The following is a 17,084-nucleotide window of genomic DNA, read 5'->3' on the forward strand; positions in this document are numbered from 1 at the left end:
CCTTAATTATTTTTATAATTTTAGTACGTATAGCGGATTTATTATAATATTAATAAATCCGTTTCTACGTTTTAATAATTCTTTAATAACCGTATACTAGCGCACTATAAATTTCTATAATAAACTTAGGAATTACTTTTCTAATTAAGCTAGTATTAATCTTTTTAGCTATTATAAAGAGTTTCGTAGTTAGTACTAAACTACCGTCCTTTTTTTATTTAAAAATAATTTATATTTCTTTAGGGATTACGACTTTATAATTAGGTCTTTTATTAAGAACGTTTACTTTACTATTCTCTAAACTTCTTTAATAAATAATTTAAAAGTTATACTTAAATAAGAATTCGCTCTATTTAACTTATCGTTTATTTAAGTTCTTATTCGTTATAAAATTTACGAGATTTTTATAATCTATATAAACTATAACTTCGTACTTAGTTCTAGATAATTATAGTTTTTATTTTTAAAATACTTTAATAATTACTATTAGTTCCTTATTATAAATTTACTAATTTAATTTTATTTTATAAAATACTTTAAAATTAAAATTATATAAATAAAGCTTTTTTTATTTATCTCGTTATCCTAAGACTACTCTTATAGCAAAATCTAAGGTATCGGTCTTAATTTCGAAAAGTTTTTAGAGGTCTAAGATTATAATAACTAGTTTAAAAACGACTATATTTTTAACTTTAATAAATATTTTTTTATATTTAAAATCCTAAATAAATAGGGTATCCTTTCGTATTAAGTTATTAAGAGGTCTAATTATATTAGTATAGTCTTTAAAGAATCGTTAATAAAAATTAATAAATCTTAAAAATCCTTATACGTCCTTAACGTTTTATAATATAGGCTAATCCCTAACTATTTCTATTTTTAATACTTATATATAAATTTATTTTAATATAATAGTATATCTTAAGAAATTTACTTTTTATATATAGAACTTATACTTAGAGGGTTCGGTATATAACTTAGCGTTTTAGAGTTTTTAAAATATTATATAAATATACCTTTTATATATTTTAAAATCGGGGGAGAAAATAAGAATATTATTAATATAAATAACGATAAAAATATCGACGTACTCTTAGAGTACGTAGTTAATTATTATTTAAAAAGTTATTAGAATATTAGTAAGTCCGAAGGGTATAACGAGGTATTCGAAGAGTCCTTTACGAGTTCGGAATACCGTTTTTTATTTATCTCTTTTTTTAATTCGAATCTAATTAAATACTTTTTTAAAATCTATAGTAATAAACTAATTAGCTCCGTAAAATAGATCTCTAAGCTCGGTAATAAGTAATAAGGGATAGTAATTCTTTTTTATAATTTTATTAAGTTTTTTATAATTAATAATAAGTCTTAATTTTCTACCCTTTTTTAATATAAAAAATAAGGGGAATCCTATAAGAGAATTTAATAGTTAAATATATCCTTTTTCAAGTTTCTTATTAATATATTCGTTAAAATACTCTTATTTTTCTTAGTTTATTAGGTATATTAAATAGAACTTAGGTTACGTTCCTTTTTTAAATTCAATTTCTATATCTTAATTACTATATTCTAATAATCCTATTTTTTCGGGTTCTATAAATAGCTTCGTATATATTTAGTATTTTTTAAGTATAGTTTAGAGTTATTATATGTTACGACCCAACATATATGACTAAGACTAGGGCCCGCCCCGCAGGCTTGCGGTAGCTATAGCACACTATATATATAGGAGCATAGGAATATAGGGTAACTCCCACGGAACAGAAGAACTATAGGACAAGTTACGTAACGATAAGAAATAAGAAAGTCCGTATGCCAAGGATACGGACCCCGTCCTTTTAGAATACGGAGCCCGTATAATCGGGATACGGGGCCCGTTAAGTAAATATACGGATAAAAGATATGTTCAGGAACGAGACTTATATATAGTATAGACTTAAGCCGGGCTCAAGGACAGACTTCCTATAGCTTTTTTAGTAATTAACTTAGTATTAGATCTTACGATCGCTTTTAGCTATTTTTATTAAGAACCCCTTTTAACAAGCCTACGATTAATTACCAAAGCCTTACCTACTTTACGACTCATAAACATAGCTTTAAAGAAGCTATCCACGACTACGATACTATTTACTTAGTACTCGTAGCCTCAACTTCTATTAATATACTTACTACGACTAGCTAGCCGTAATATTATAATCCTCGATCGTTAGTACCGTATATAAACTTCTTAAAGCTCTTTACTATTTTAATAAAAGCTATATATCGTATTTATTCTCATTTTTTAAAAATTATTAAAAATCTATTTAAACCCTTTTCTTTCTTAAGTCGTTTAGTAACTAGATTTTTTTAAAAGACCTAGTTAGTAATCTAATTTATCCGTAAGTTATGTTTTTATAACTACGAGATCCCTAAAATAACGTCGATATTTCTAATCTCCGTAATATTATATTATAATTATTCTTATTAATTATTAATATATATTAAGAGGTATACGGTCTCCTAATTAATATATTTATAATTATAATTAACTCGTTCTCCTTTTACCGTTTATAGTTAATATAAGTTATCTTTTTATACTTATAATAAATTAAATTCGTTTATTACTTTTAATAAAATATAGGTTTCTTATATATTATTATTAATAATAACGTTTAGTCCTCGTCCGTAAATATCGAGGTTAATTTATAAGTATACGTCGTTACGTTATTAAGTTATATATAAGAACTTTTTTTTTATTCTCGCTTTTTATTATTCTTTTATAATTAGCTTTTTTAGTTTTTTAATATACGCTTTTTTTAATAAGTACCTTACTTGCGTAGTTTTTATTATTCTTTTTATACCTTAGCTTTTTTAATATAGTAAACTTAATATTAGTCATATTTATAATTCTTCCTATTCTATATATTCGCTATTAAGGTATTTTATAAAAAAGCTAGGGTCTAGGCTAAATATTACTTTATTATCGCCGTTAAGACTTAGTAACGTCTAGCTAGGTAATTAGTCTTTTATATAAACATCCTTAATAAGCTTATTATCGTATCTTTATAAATAAAAATAACTATTTTATTTATATACGAAGTACTAAAAGTACTTATTATTTAGGCATTCTACCTAAATTAATTCTTTATAAAAGGGGTCCTCGGGGTTAAGTAAAGAGTAGTTTTTATTTATATAAGGGGTTATTATAACTTTCTTACGTTCTCTAGTTTTATAAAACTAAATAGTTTAGTTATCCTCGAATAAATAAATATATTTATACCGTAGTTTGTTATTATCTTTTTTAAAGTTAATATTATTAACGCTAAGTAGTACTTTATAATCGATTTCTATTTAAATACATCGTTAAATAACGTTACGAAGTTCGTCCGAATTATAAAATAATTCTATTTTATTAAAATAAAAAGAACTAGTTCTTATTTTAATATCCTCTTTTTTAAAGTTAAAGTTAATTTTTTTTTTTTTTCATAATTTCGAAGTTAAGAGTCGGTTTTTTAATTACTTTGATCTTATTTTCGCGTACGAGGTCCTTAAGTTATTCCTTAACTTTATAAATAAATTTTTTATTACCGTCTATTTTTTATATTATATAAATAGATTTAGTTAAGATTTTATCCGAATCGAATTCTTTTTTAAACTCAATAGGTTATTTTTAATTTATATAGTTTCGTCGTACTATATAAATAAGGCTATTTATAATTTTTTCTATATTAGGTTTTTTTTTTTAAAATTTAAAAAGTTATTCTTTTATATTAACTAGGAATTTTTATTTAATTCGTCCTTTAAAAAAGTAAAATATATCTTTTATAATAGGGTCCGTTTTAACCTTCTCTTTTACATTCTTATAAATTTAAGAAAGTATAGTAACGTATTCGATATTATTTTCTTTAAGAATATAGGGTTAGTAAGTAAGTATTTTTTCTTTTTTTATTACTATTACTAAGGTTTTAACTAGAAATAGAGTAGTATTATATCCTAATCGTTTATTATTCTTAAATTATTTTAAGTACTATCCTATTTATTCCTTATTATCTTAGTAAATAAAATAATTATTATTATAGTAAGCTATTTATAAGAGTTACTTATAAAGGACTTCCTTATTCGTAATATTAGCTCGTTTTTTTAAAATAAGTTAGTATTAAATATATTTAAATTATTAGTAATCTCTAGCTATATATCCTAACTTATTATAATTATAATATTTAAAGTCTTTTTTTTATCGGGGTTATTCTCTTTTAGTAATACTAAGATCTATTAATCTATTATAGTATCCTATTATAATAGTCGTTAGTCTATACTTACGTCTACTATTAAGTTTAATTTAATTATTCTAAGTATTCTATCCCTTTCGTTTAAAGCATCGTTTATAAAGTCAATTATTAATTTTAACCGTTATATTAATATAATTATAAAATTTATTAAACCAGTTTTATTAAGAAAAGTCGTCCTTAACCTCTTCTTTTAGGCTATAATAAAAAGCTATTATAAGTACTTCGTTACCCTAATCGAGCTTAGAAATAATCTATTTAAATTTAAATATATACTTACTAACTAACCTTTTTTATATAAGAGTTATAAGCCTTCGTTCGGTAATTCGTTCTTCGTTAGGGTTACTAAAGGTTTTTTTAAATCTTTTTTTAAACTTATCGTAATTATTAAAGATCTTTTTAGTATTATTATCCTAAATATTATATTTATTTTCGAAATAATCTCTTATTAAAAGTTCGAACTAAACGAGGGTATCCTTTTTAAAAAATAAAGCTATATAATAAACCTTATCTATTTTAGTAATAAAAAAGGTCCTATAATAATATAAATAAGCCCTAGTTCGAATAAAGAATCCTTAAAAAGTATCCGGGGACCTATTATAAAGTTCCGGTTTAAAGTACTTAGCTCTAAGTACTAAGAGAGGTCGGGGTATTATAAGCTAAGTATAAAATTACTCGTTCTTATTTTTAAATTTAAATATTATATTATATAATTATTAAATAGTAAGTATAGCTACCTTAGTAAGCTACGTAGTACTATTATTATTAATAATTAATATATTTATACTATTTAGTTAGTCTTTTTATAAAATAAACTTACTAAATAGGAGTAATTAAAATATTATAGCTAGCTAGTTATAATAAGTATATTAATAAAAGTTAAGGCTACGAATACTAAGTAAATAGTATTATAGTTATAAATAGCTTCTCTAAAGCTATATCTATAAATTATAAAATAAGTAAAGCTTTAGTAATTAATTATAATCTTATTAAAAAGGGTTCTTAATAAAAATAGTTAAAAATAATCATAAGATCTAATACTAAGTTAATTACTAAAAAAGCTATAAGAAGTCTATTTTTAAATCCGGCTTAAGTCTATATTATATATAAGTCCGCTTATAAACATATCCTTTATTAATAATTACTCTTATTCGTTAAGTAATTACTTAGTAAATACTAATAAGCGCTTATTTAGAGTAATTATAATAATTACCTTATTACGTAATTACTACTTCTTATTTATATATAACTTATCTATAGTTCTTCCGTTCCGTAAGAGTTACTTTATGTTCCCGTATTTTTATATATATAGTATACTATAGCTGCCGCAAGCCTGCGGGGCGGGCCCTAGTCTTAGTTATATATATTAGGTCGTAATACTATAATAGTAGTATTATCCTTTATAAACTTTATTTAACTAGCGGGCTATAGTAGCTCTGGGCTCGGACTAAACTCTAGCATAGGGCCTTAGCTAGTTTCCTTAGCCTCTAATTATTATATAGTAATTACTTAAGCCCTATTAGCCTGCGGGCCAGATCCCTTAACTCTAATACCCTAAAAAGCGTAGCGCTCGATTATAATATTAGTAATAATAATAGAAGGGCTCGGGCTATTACTACTATTAGAGGCTATAATAAATAAGTAGGTAGATATGGCTCTAAATAATAAATTAGTATAACTAATATACTATACTCTAATAGGCTTAATAAAAGGGTATTATACTTAGCGAGGAAAAAAAAGATATAATATATAATACTTAACGTAATATATATTTTTAACGTGATATATAATGTGTATTTTTGATATGATATATAATATATATATATTTATAAATATTACGAGATTAGTAAATACGTAAAGACCTATTATAGTACTTAATATTTACTTAGCCGCCCGTTTAGGGTACTAAAGTTAGCTCTAGGTAAAAGAGCTAGTAAATTTAAGTACTATATAAAGCTTATTTACGGCCGCGTAAGCTATAAAAAAATAGATAGCGAGGATTATTAGGTAGTAGTTAAATAGAAAGAGCTATTAAATAAGTACCTTAGTTAGTATATTAATCGATTTACTTATTATTAAAGTAGGTATCGTATAGTTAGTATTTTATAATTAATATATATATAATTAAGGTTAAATTGGTTGCTTATACTTAATATATCTCTAGAAGACGGGCTATAAATAGTGCCGATCTACCTCTAGGTAAGGGACTATATACTACTTAGTAAATAGTATACCGCTTATCCTCTTCTATAGTAGTCTACCTCGTAATCCTTAAGCCTAAGCTTAAGTTTATATTTTAATATGTTATCCCTCCCTCCCTCTTTATAGCCTTTATATTTTTTCGTTATATATCTATTATACTAGTAATAAGCCGTACTAATCTTTTTATATTAAAGCGAGAGGGTCGAACTTAAATAATATAATTAGTACTATATTGATATTAAAAAAGATAGAAATAGTTAAATACTTAAATAAGTAAATATATAGCGGATTAACTATAGTAAGCGCTACGCTACGTAAAAAGAGAGCTAAGTAAGGTATTAATTATAGTAATAGTATTAGACTTATTAACTAACTCGTAGGGGGTTTAAAAATCGTAAGTATTATAAGTACTATTTATTTTAAAGTTATAACGGGAACTACTAGTACTAGCGGTATTAGTAAAAGGATTATATAGCTCGGTTTATATAATATTATTAGTAAAGTTAGACGTAAAAAGACGACTATTTCTAATATTAATATTCGAAATAGAAGAACTAGGGGTAAGTTTAAGTAAATGAAAGCTAAGAATAGGAGCCTAAGTAATATAGTTAATAAGGGGCGGCGGGGGAGCCTTATTATCCTATATATAGTAGCGAGTATAACGTTTAATATTCAAAGTATAACCGCTAGTAATAAGGTCTTTTTTTTTTAAGTAAAAAGCTCTTTATTAATATTTATAAAGTACTTTATAATAGTAAGGCCCTTATAAATATTATAGATTTTAATATAGAAGTTCTTATTTATAATACGCTTCTTACTCTTAAAAAGATCCTTATTAAGCTCTTTTTTATAGTTAATATATTTAAATATTATAAGAGCTAAGGTAATAAAAACGATATAAATAAAGTAATAAAGTAAGGACTACTAATTAGGAAAAATAACTTTATAATTAATAAAGGATTTAATAAAACGCTAAATAGTAGTAAAAGTAATCTTATTTAGCTAGCTAAGTAGTAAGTTACGTATAGTCTAGCGAGTATTAATATTATTATCCGGATTATTAAGCTTAGGGTATAGCTTAAAGACCTTAGTATAATTATTAAAAAAGTAATTATACTAATTAAAAAAGTAAATAAAAAAGAACTTATACTAAAAGTCTTAGTACTAAGTAGTATATAGTTTATAAAGCTCGATAACCTCTTTAAATAATAAAGTATAGTCCTTAAATACCTTATAAATAGTATTTATAATAAACTTATTATTATAAAAGAGGAGCTAGTTTTAATAATATTCTAAATTTAACTTATTACGTAATATAGTACGAGTCTCTTTAGGAATATTAATAAGAGCGTATATTATACTGATAATAACTATAGGGTTATTAACTTTTTTAACAATAGCTTTCTTATTACCCTTTTTAGTCTTTTTAGGGGGGGTATTATTATTAAAAAGGGTAAGGGTACTATCGTTATTAATAATAAGGCGCTAGTCTAGAGTATTCTTAAGAACGATATTATTAATATAATAGGCCTTAAAAAAAAAGCCGGGGTTATTAATAGCTAAGGTAATAATATATTAATTATAGTTAATAACCTTAGTAATTAAGGTATTCTAATAAAATATATTAGTTAGATAATATTAAGATAAATAGGAAGAGTAATTATAATATTTACTTAATAAGTAGAAGGGGTCTCTAGGGGAGGTAGTAGAGTAAGATTAATTTATATAGCCTCGGGCTTAGGCTTAGGCTCTTTATTATATAGCTATTACTACTACTACTTAATAAAAAGGGACTTATTATACTTAGCCTAAAACTAAGCTCTAGTAGAGCGATGCGCATTCTTTTTATACTTACTACTTCTATTACTTTTTTTAGCTCAATTATAGAGAGGTATAATAGTCGATTATAAAGATATAGTAGGTAGTATATTATAAGTAAGTAAAGTAAGGATATATAATAAGTAAGGTAAGTTAGGTAGTAAAAAAGTAGGTAGGCTATTTATATTAATTTAATAAACTAACTTATAGTAAGGTAGTAGGTATAGAAAAAAGAAAAAAGGGAAGGTTTAGAAGCGCGAGTAGAGGGTTAGATAAATTAATTTTTTTTTCCTTTTTTATTTAGTAAGTACGTGTAGATACGAGAATTAGGTAGTTAAAAAAATAAAATTAATAAACGGCCTAGGTAGTAATAAATAAGTAAATTAATAATAAAGATATAAATATATACTTAGTAATTATAGAGGTATACTAGCTCGGTAAGGGCCCGGTTAGCTCGGTATAGGTTACGTAACCCTACTTTTATAACTTCTTTTTTCTAAGTAGTCGACCTCTTTTTTTTAATTAACTTCTTAACTTCTACCCTTTTAGTACTTATTATAAATATTTTATAAACCTAACTACATTAAATTTATTATTAAAAAAATAATATAGATATACGAGACGCCTTTACTTACTTATTACGACGATAAGTAAACGTAAAAAGCTTTTTACTAATACGCTTATGGACGATATTACCCTAGGTTATTATTAAAGGGCCCCCTAGCTTAGTGCTAGTAAAGTATTTTAATTAGATATTAACTAACTAGTCTCTTAATTTTAAGACGAAGATAGTAATATTAATATAGGAATAGAAGCCGATATTAGTTATTAAGTAAACGCTAAGATAAATAATAATATAAAGGATAATATAGAGGATAAGGGTAACGTATTTAATATAGATTTTATATATATTATAGGTAAGCTACGAGCTTTAATAAGGATAATTAAAATATTACTAATTATACTATACCTAAGTAGTGCGATTAATCTTAATAATATTAACCCTAATAAAGTTAATAAAGCTAGGGCTAATAGCGATTTATTAGCTAGATTTAATAAAAAAGAAGCTAACGTTATTAAGGTATATAATAATTGTATTTTTAAAAACGATATCGATAGCCTAGAGACCTAGCCCTTTAATAAGACTAACGACGAGGACGATACTTTCCCTTTTATAAAGGATTATATTACTATCCGTACTAGCCCTTTTTTAAGGGAGCGTATAATAATATAAGGGTTTTAGGAGCTTAACGATAATATTTTAGAATTAATTCTTTATTATTAAAATAAATTTATTTAGTTATTAAACTTTAAGCTTAGGCTTAGCTTTTTTTTTTATATTTTTAGTAGTAATTATATAGAGTATGCTACTTTTTACTAATTTCTCTTTATTTTTTTTAGTATTAAGGGAGTTACTAAATAGGCTATTAAGAAGCTCCTTATATAGCTAGTATTTTTAAAAAACCGTGTTTTTTAAAGGTTTTTTTTAATACTTATATAAAAAGTAGAGGTACTATTAATACTTAAAAAGCTTTTTATAGTACGAGTATCTTATAAGTTAAATAAATAGGAGATTATAAAAAGGGGTATTATATTAAACTTATTTATTATTAACCCTTAGGTAATATTTATTAACTTCTTATTATTTAACGTAGTTAATAATATATATTAAGGATTAGTATATTTCGTTAATATACTTATTAAGCTTTTTAAGTTATATAGCTAGGTATTATTAATACGTACTACGTTTAGCGAGTTTACTTATATTATTAACGACGAGAATAAGGAGACTAATATAGTTTTATTATTAGATTTTATTATATACTAGTACCTCGACCCTTTTTATATTTATTAAAAAGCTAATTAACTAAATAGAGAGAAGTTATATTATGGTTACGTTTATACTATTAGTTATAATTATCGAGAGGACTTCTATATTATTAAAAAGGGTAATATTATAATTTAGATCTAAGAGATTTTTTCTTATATTAATAATTAATACCTAGAGATAATCTCGAAATATCCTTTTTATAATAACGAAGGTTATACCTAAAATAATAATAAGATAATTATTATAAACGAGGTTATTTTTATCCCTAAAGAGAGCATAGCTAACGTAATTAATAATAATATAATATATAATTACTTCTCTAGTAAAACTATAACCGATCTAAGCCTCGATATAAAATAGAAATAGAAGTTTAAAAAGTTTATTAAGCGCCTAGTACTAAATAACTATAAGCTCGTTATTTAACGAGTATAGTACTATATATTTAAAGATTTAATTCCCTTAGTATATACGTACCTAATTTATATAGAATTAGAACTTAAGATATATAATTAAAAAATATTTAAGGATTAGGATAAGTTTAATATAAAGGTCTATAACTATTTAATTATATACTTTATTAATAGTTTTAGTATATATCGTAACTTATATTATACTCTTATAGGCGTATATATAATAATTACTAGGTTCTAAGTAAAAGATTAACTCCGTTAGGCTAATATTTTCTTTTTTATATTTAGTTTATACGGTTCGAACTTTAATAATATTATTAAAGTATTTTAGTCCTTAACTAAGCTCGATTATAGTATTAAGTCGTATATTAATAATAAGTACTATATTATAATTACGCCGATTCTTTACTATATTAGGGATATATTATAATAAAATAAGAATAGTAAATTTAGAAATACTCGAGCGAATAAGTTTTATTATTTTTATTTTATTAGTAATTTATAAAGGAATAGTAATAACTTAGAGTTAGTTCTAAACTTCGATATAATTACTTACGGGCGCTATTATTATTAATATATAATTATATATAAGGATATAAATAATTTTATAATAGTAGCCTCTTATAACTAGTATAAAAAAGCGTAGGGTATTATAGAAAAAATACTTACGCTAGCGTTTATTATTTTTATGTTAAATTTAATCTTTTTATACTCTCTAAATCCCGCTTATTCTAAATATTAGGGCCTTATTAAGCTAATATATAGTATATTACTTAATAATATCCTTATTACGTAAGGATATAAAAAGTATACTCGCGTACTACGTATTTAGCCCTTTTTATTAAGCTAGGAGCGCTTATAATTACTATTTTATTATTTTCATAATTACTTTTTAATAGTAAATACTCGTTAGTTAGTTATTACCCCGGGCTTATTTCGGAGCTTTTTAATCCCGTATTATATCTACCTTAAGTTTATAAATACTATATAAAACTAGTTTTTAAGTAACATAACTAATAATAATATTATTAATTTTATTATAACGGCCTATACGAAATTAGCTAAGTTAAATAGCATCCTAATTAGTATTAATATTAATAAAACCGATTACGAGAATATAATAAGTATCGTTATCGAGGCTCGTAAAATATATTAATAACTTTACTAAATTACTAATTAAGTTATTATTAATAACCCCTAAGCGTAGAGTACTATTAGTAATAGTTGCTAGGGCTTAATAATACTACCGTAATAGCCCTTCTATTAACTATAAGTTAGACTAAGATTAGAATATATATAGCTATTTACCGAGCTTATTTTACGTAATATCTTTTAGCGCGTAAAATAATAGTCGACTTAACTACCTATTTATATAATAAAAAATAAACCTAAGCCTAAGCAAAGACTAGTATTATTTAATAAGAGAGCTAAAGGGTATATATTAAATACGGTATGCCTAAATATCTGTATAGATATTTATTATAAAGCTATTACTAAGGAGTTTAGAATACTTATAAATATAAATATACTATTAAGTAAGAATAAGTATAGGTAAGTAAGGGGTATAGTAATATCTTTTAACGTCTATTACTTTATAATATATTTATTATTAATAGTCGTATAAATAGTTTAAGATAATAATAACCTAAATAAACTATACTAATATTAAAAAGATCCTATTATTAAAAGTTAATATATAAATAACATAGCACTTCCTTTTTTATAATACTTTTTATTACGATAATAATAAGCTTATTTATTAAATATACTAGCTCTATAATAAGGCTCTAATATTATTTAATAGGGTACTAATTCGTATTAATAAAAAAGATATATAATTATAAGAGGATTTTATTAATAAAAATAAACTAGTAAGTATTATTAAAGGAGACGGAGAGTACTATAATCCTATTATTATTAGTTAAGTTAATAGAGTATAGTACTTAATTAATAAAGGTAAACTTCTACTTATTAAGGATATAAATATATTATAAACCTTTAAGTAAGCCCTATGCTTAGCTTATATATATTATTATAGTTATAATAAGATTTAGAACTTCGGATATAAAGCTATTTAATAATCGAACTACTTTGGCTTTATAAATAGGTAAGTACTAGTGTTTATTATGTTTACTTATTTATTATGTTTACTTATTTACTATGTTTACTTAGTTAAGTTTTATACTTAGTAATTCGAGGTATTTTAAAGGCTAGCGAGGCCTGCGAGATAAGGCTATTAATATTTAAGGCCTAAAAAGGGGTTACTAATATTTACTAAGGGGCCCAAATTAACCTTTTTATCTCTTAATTAATAGATTTAAGTAATTTTATTAATTAGATATTAGATATTATTTCGTAATATTGCCCTTAACTAAAGGAAAAAACTTTAAGCACTACGTATTTACGCGCTATTAAAATATACGAGGTATAAAATCTAAGAAATTTACTATTATAATATAGGCCCTAATTTTAGGTTACTTTTATTATAGTATTGAGGTTTTTTAAGTACTCTCGTTATACCCCCGGGTCTTTTACAAATTTATAAAATATTTAGTATTATTATAATATTACCGCTCTATCGTTTATTAACTATATAAGTAGTGTTTACGATAGTTTTATATTACCTATAATAATAAGAAGTATTATTAATATTTTTCTACTTTAATAATTTTTATTAATATATCTTCGCTCGCAGTAACTATATTAAATATATAAATAGTAATTACTTATAATTTATAATAGGCTACGTTAATTATATTTTTATTTATAAAATATATAATTTGTGCCGTATTTTTATTATCGTTATGCTTATAGAGATCTTAGATAAGAAGGACTATGTACTCGATTTATATAAGGTACGTTATTTTAAGTAACTTATTATTATTAGTATTAATACTATTTAGCTTAAGAAGCTATACTTCGTTAAGATCTATAACTATAGTATTTAAGTTAAGTAGTAAGTTAAGTAGCTATAATATACTTAATACTATATAAGTACATCCTTATTATTATTAGTCCGATTATATACTAATATATTTATATTATAAGCTACTTTATACGTCTAAGTATTAGGTAGGTAAGACTATTTGCTTTTAATACTTATAATTACGAGAGGCTAAATAGCTTATCTACCTAATACTAAAGAACTTTATAAGTAGTAGTAGTAGTAATAGTAGTAGCACCTTAATACTACGATTTCTAAATAATAAGGTAAGTTAACTATTATAAGCGGCTTTATTTTTTCGTATTAATAGATCTAGACTATATATTTATATTATCTTACCTACTAGACTATTTCTTTAAATTTAATAAGGATAGTAGTAACGTCTAGTAAACTTAGAGGTTTAACTTTAGGGATTTTATTTAGAAGTATAGGTAGCTACGATATTTGCGTATTTATAGTAATATTATAATATATATAAGTAGTAGTATATTAATATATTTATCTAAATATATTAATATCTATATACCCCGAGCCCTAGGATTACCCCCTAGTACGGTCCCCCGATACCCTATTTATAATTTTTAAAACTCTTAGCTACTCTTAAGTAACTATTACCGTATATATAACTATCATATATATTATTATTACTATAGAATAAGTAATAATATTTTATTTAATAGTAGTAGTATAGAGTCGCGCGACTATGTTAATATTCTTAATCGATATATTCCCTTATACGCCCCCGGTAAGGTAGTCTTTAGGAACATAGCACGGTGACCCGGACATGGGAGACTTGCCGGCCGCATCGGGGCTTTACGGAGGCGCTATAAAATTTTCGGTCTCGAGGTCGGCGGTTCAATGCTTCACTGAATTTTCAATAAGTTTTGTAAAGAGAGAAAATTGGGGACTGCGTTTCTTCGTTGGCCGGGGTTTGCTTGGACTGAGGTGGTTGGACATGATCTTTGGTTGCTTTGATCATGGAAAGGCGATGCTCCAAATAGCGTACCCTACGTCGAGAAACGATATGAAGCGGAAGCAGAAAACAAAAGGAATAATCAAAACGGTCACCTTGACCCTAGGCTAGCGCGCGCAAACAGGAGCCGGTAGTCCGCGGTGACAAGGTCAGGTTCCGTGGGCTAGCTAGCGTACGGATTCACAACGATGTGAAATTTTGAGCAATTTCAATTTCTACGTACGGGCGCCGGATGATCTGCAACTTTGCATGTCTTGGTTCTTGGACTTGCTTGGACAACCGACAAGTTCCAATACTGCCAAGAAGACTCCATCAATAGAACGCTCCACAGGGGATGTCACGGTGTAGATACAGCAAATGTCCCAGGTTGCCAGGATGGTGAAGAATATTGATGGTAGGCTGATGGACGATTCAAAGAGCATCGTCGTTGACGATGCAACGACTAGTTCTCGGTGGCCGGACTGGACGGACGAAGTTCGTCTCCAAAGGAAAAAAGTGGTGCGGATGGAGGCCCGACGCGTCAACATTCACTTGGCGGTGATGCTCACCACTGAGATATGGAGATATGAGAGGGCGGTGCATCGAGGCAGGCCGTGCGATGCGATAGTCACCGCTTGGTGTTTCTGCTTGTTTCCCTCTGGTAGCCTTTTACAAATGCACATCACCTAACAAGCCTCTCAAGGTCCTGGTTGAGTGGGTGGTAAACTTGGCAAGTGAGGCTCTCGCCAAGAGGTACCTAGTGTCCACTGCCACGGCGGGAAGGTAATAGTTGATGAGTCCGTCACTCTTATCATCGACATGGACCCTCTTCTATGATGCGGCGGTGCATTGCCAATGCTGCTAACACGGCAGTGGATGCAGCCGGGCAATGCTTATCGTCGCACCGCGGGCGTTGAGCCGGACGTTTCGAGGTACGCCTTGGCGATGCGGCGGCGGTGTCGCAGTCGTAGTGTAGATGTGATCGTCCTGCGCGCTGGCTGGCTGGGCTGCATTACAACAGTAAGACAGGAAGACAAGGCCGTCTTGGACTCCGTTGACCGATTGTGGACCGCGACTGAAGCGCGATGTGGGCTAGGGAGAGAGGCAGAAGATGGGGATTTTCCTACTTGGCGCTGGGCGTTTTGGTAGATCATGTCACCCAATCTGGCCAAGAGATTGAGCAAGAAGACGAAGCTACCGGAACGGGTTGATGCAGATGTAGATGTGCAAACCCACCGGCGCCCTATTGAAAGCCAAGTCAGCAAGCGAGGAACGTCGAAATGTGCTGAATGAGATCACATGGACAGGGTGTTTGGGTTGTTGCACTCGACTTTGCCTCAGAGAGATACCACGTATGTGCTCTTGACTTGCCTCTATTGGCGATGTCCCGTTCGTGATGCATCATCTTGGCGTTCCATACACTTTTTGCTTTGAGAGCTTCATTGGGTTGCGGTGCACAATCAATTGCTCCATGGAGAAACACCGCCACTGCTTCTCTGTTGGTGTGGAGCAACCAATGGTGCTAGAACGCCAAGTTGCTCACACTGTTCGAAGAGATGAGTTGCATCACCAAGGCTTCGCTCGCGAACAAACATGAGAAAAACAAGACGCGACGCGGGCTCTCATCGGATTGTGGACACCAAAGAAGAAACAAGAGCCAAGAGTTCACGAGAATAGAAACCGGCGGCTCTAGGGGTTTTGTACGTTTAGCATCTCTCATAGCGTGCTTCGTACAGCTCTCTACCGCTTTAGTATGCAGGGCCGCCAGCATTCGTCCGAATTGCTCAAGTGTTTGTGAGATGCTCCTATCCGGCATCGTGTGGTGGTATTCTGTTCAAGCCTCGCACATAGAGCGAACGGGAATTCGACCGAGCACTTTTGAGAGACTCTGTGGTCTAGAAATAAGCCAGCTATGATTTGCGGTTGCACATATGCACACCCTCTTTCTGCTCAGTCTGATGGATGGATGGCCAAGGGGCCAAGACATCTAGGACCACGTTTTGTGGCGGATGTCTGTGTGTGGTTTTGTCGCTCACCATTGTCCACTGCTCGTTGTCACTAACATCCGTAGGCGTGGTGGGCATTGAACAATGAATTGTCATCACTGTCACTTTAGGCTCGAACGGCACGGCTCTTTGGGCATCCAAGACGTCGATCAAGAGGCGGAGAACCATCAGCAGAAATCTTCCGCGACAAGTCATCTCTCTCTTTGCCCATCTTCGTCATCGTCCAAGCTGTCAAGAATTCTACAACCTCCGAATCGACGAGGGCCAGCCACCCATGAAGCCTCCAAGACCCGAAAGTCCAGGGCCCCCGGGGGCATGAGGTGTGAGACTTCTGGCCAGGGAGGGCGCCTGAAAGGGGCAATCTGGGAGGGCAACGGGACGGGCGGCCCTCTTTTTTGACTTCTATATTAATTTGGACGGGTGGGACAACCGCAGGTCCGACAGCGGGACAGGTACGGCGAATTTTTCAGGGGTCATGTTGATGAAGTCTGAGTCTTGACTCTTGGGTATGAGAATCGAGAGAAGGGAATTGTTACTGATCATCCCCGTCGAGTGTCACCGTCGGCTGTTCGACGCTTATCTCTTCGCCCTCTTGAGTCCCGAACCTGATCCCTGGTCGCCTTCTTCACATGTCCGGCCAGAGCGGTGTTTCGCCC

Source organism: Colletotrichum abscissum, assembly GCF_030869225.1.
Source record: "Colletotrichum abscissum strain IMI 504890 chromosome Unknown Scaffold_31.1, whole genome shotgun sequence".
Taxonomy (NCBI): domain Eukaryota; kingdom Fungi; phylum Ascomycota; class Sordariomycetes; order Glomerellales; family Glomerellaceae; genus Colletotrichum; species Colletotrichum abscissum.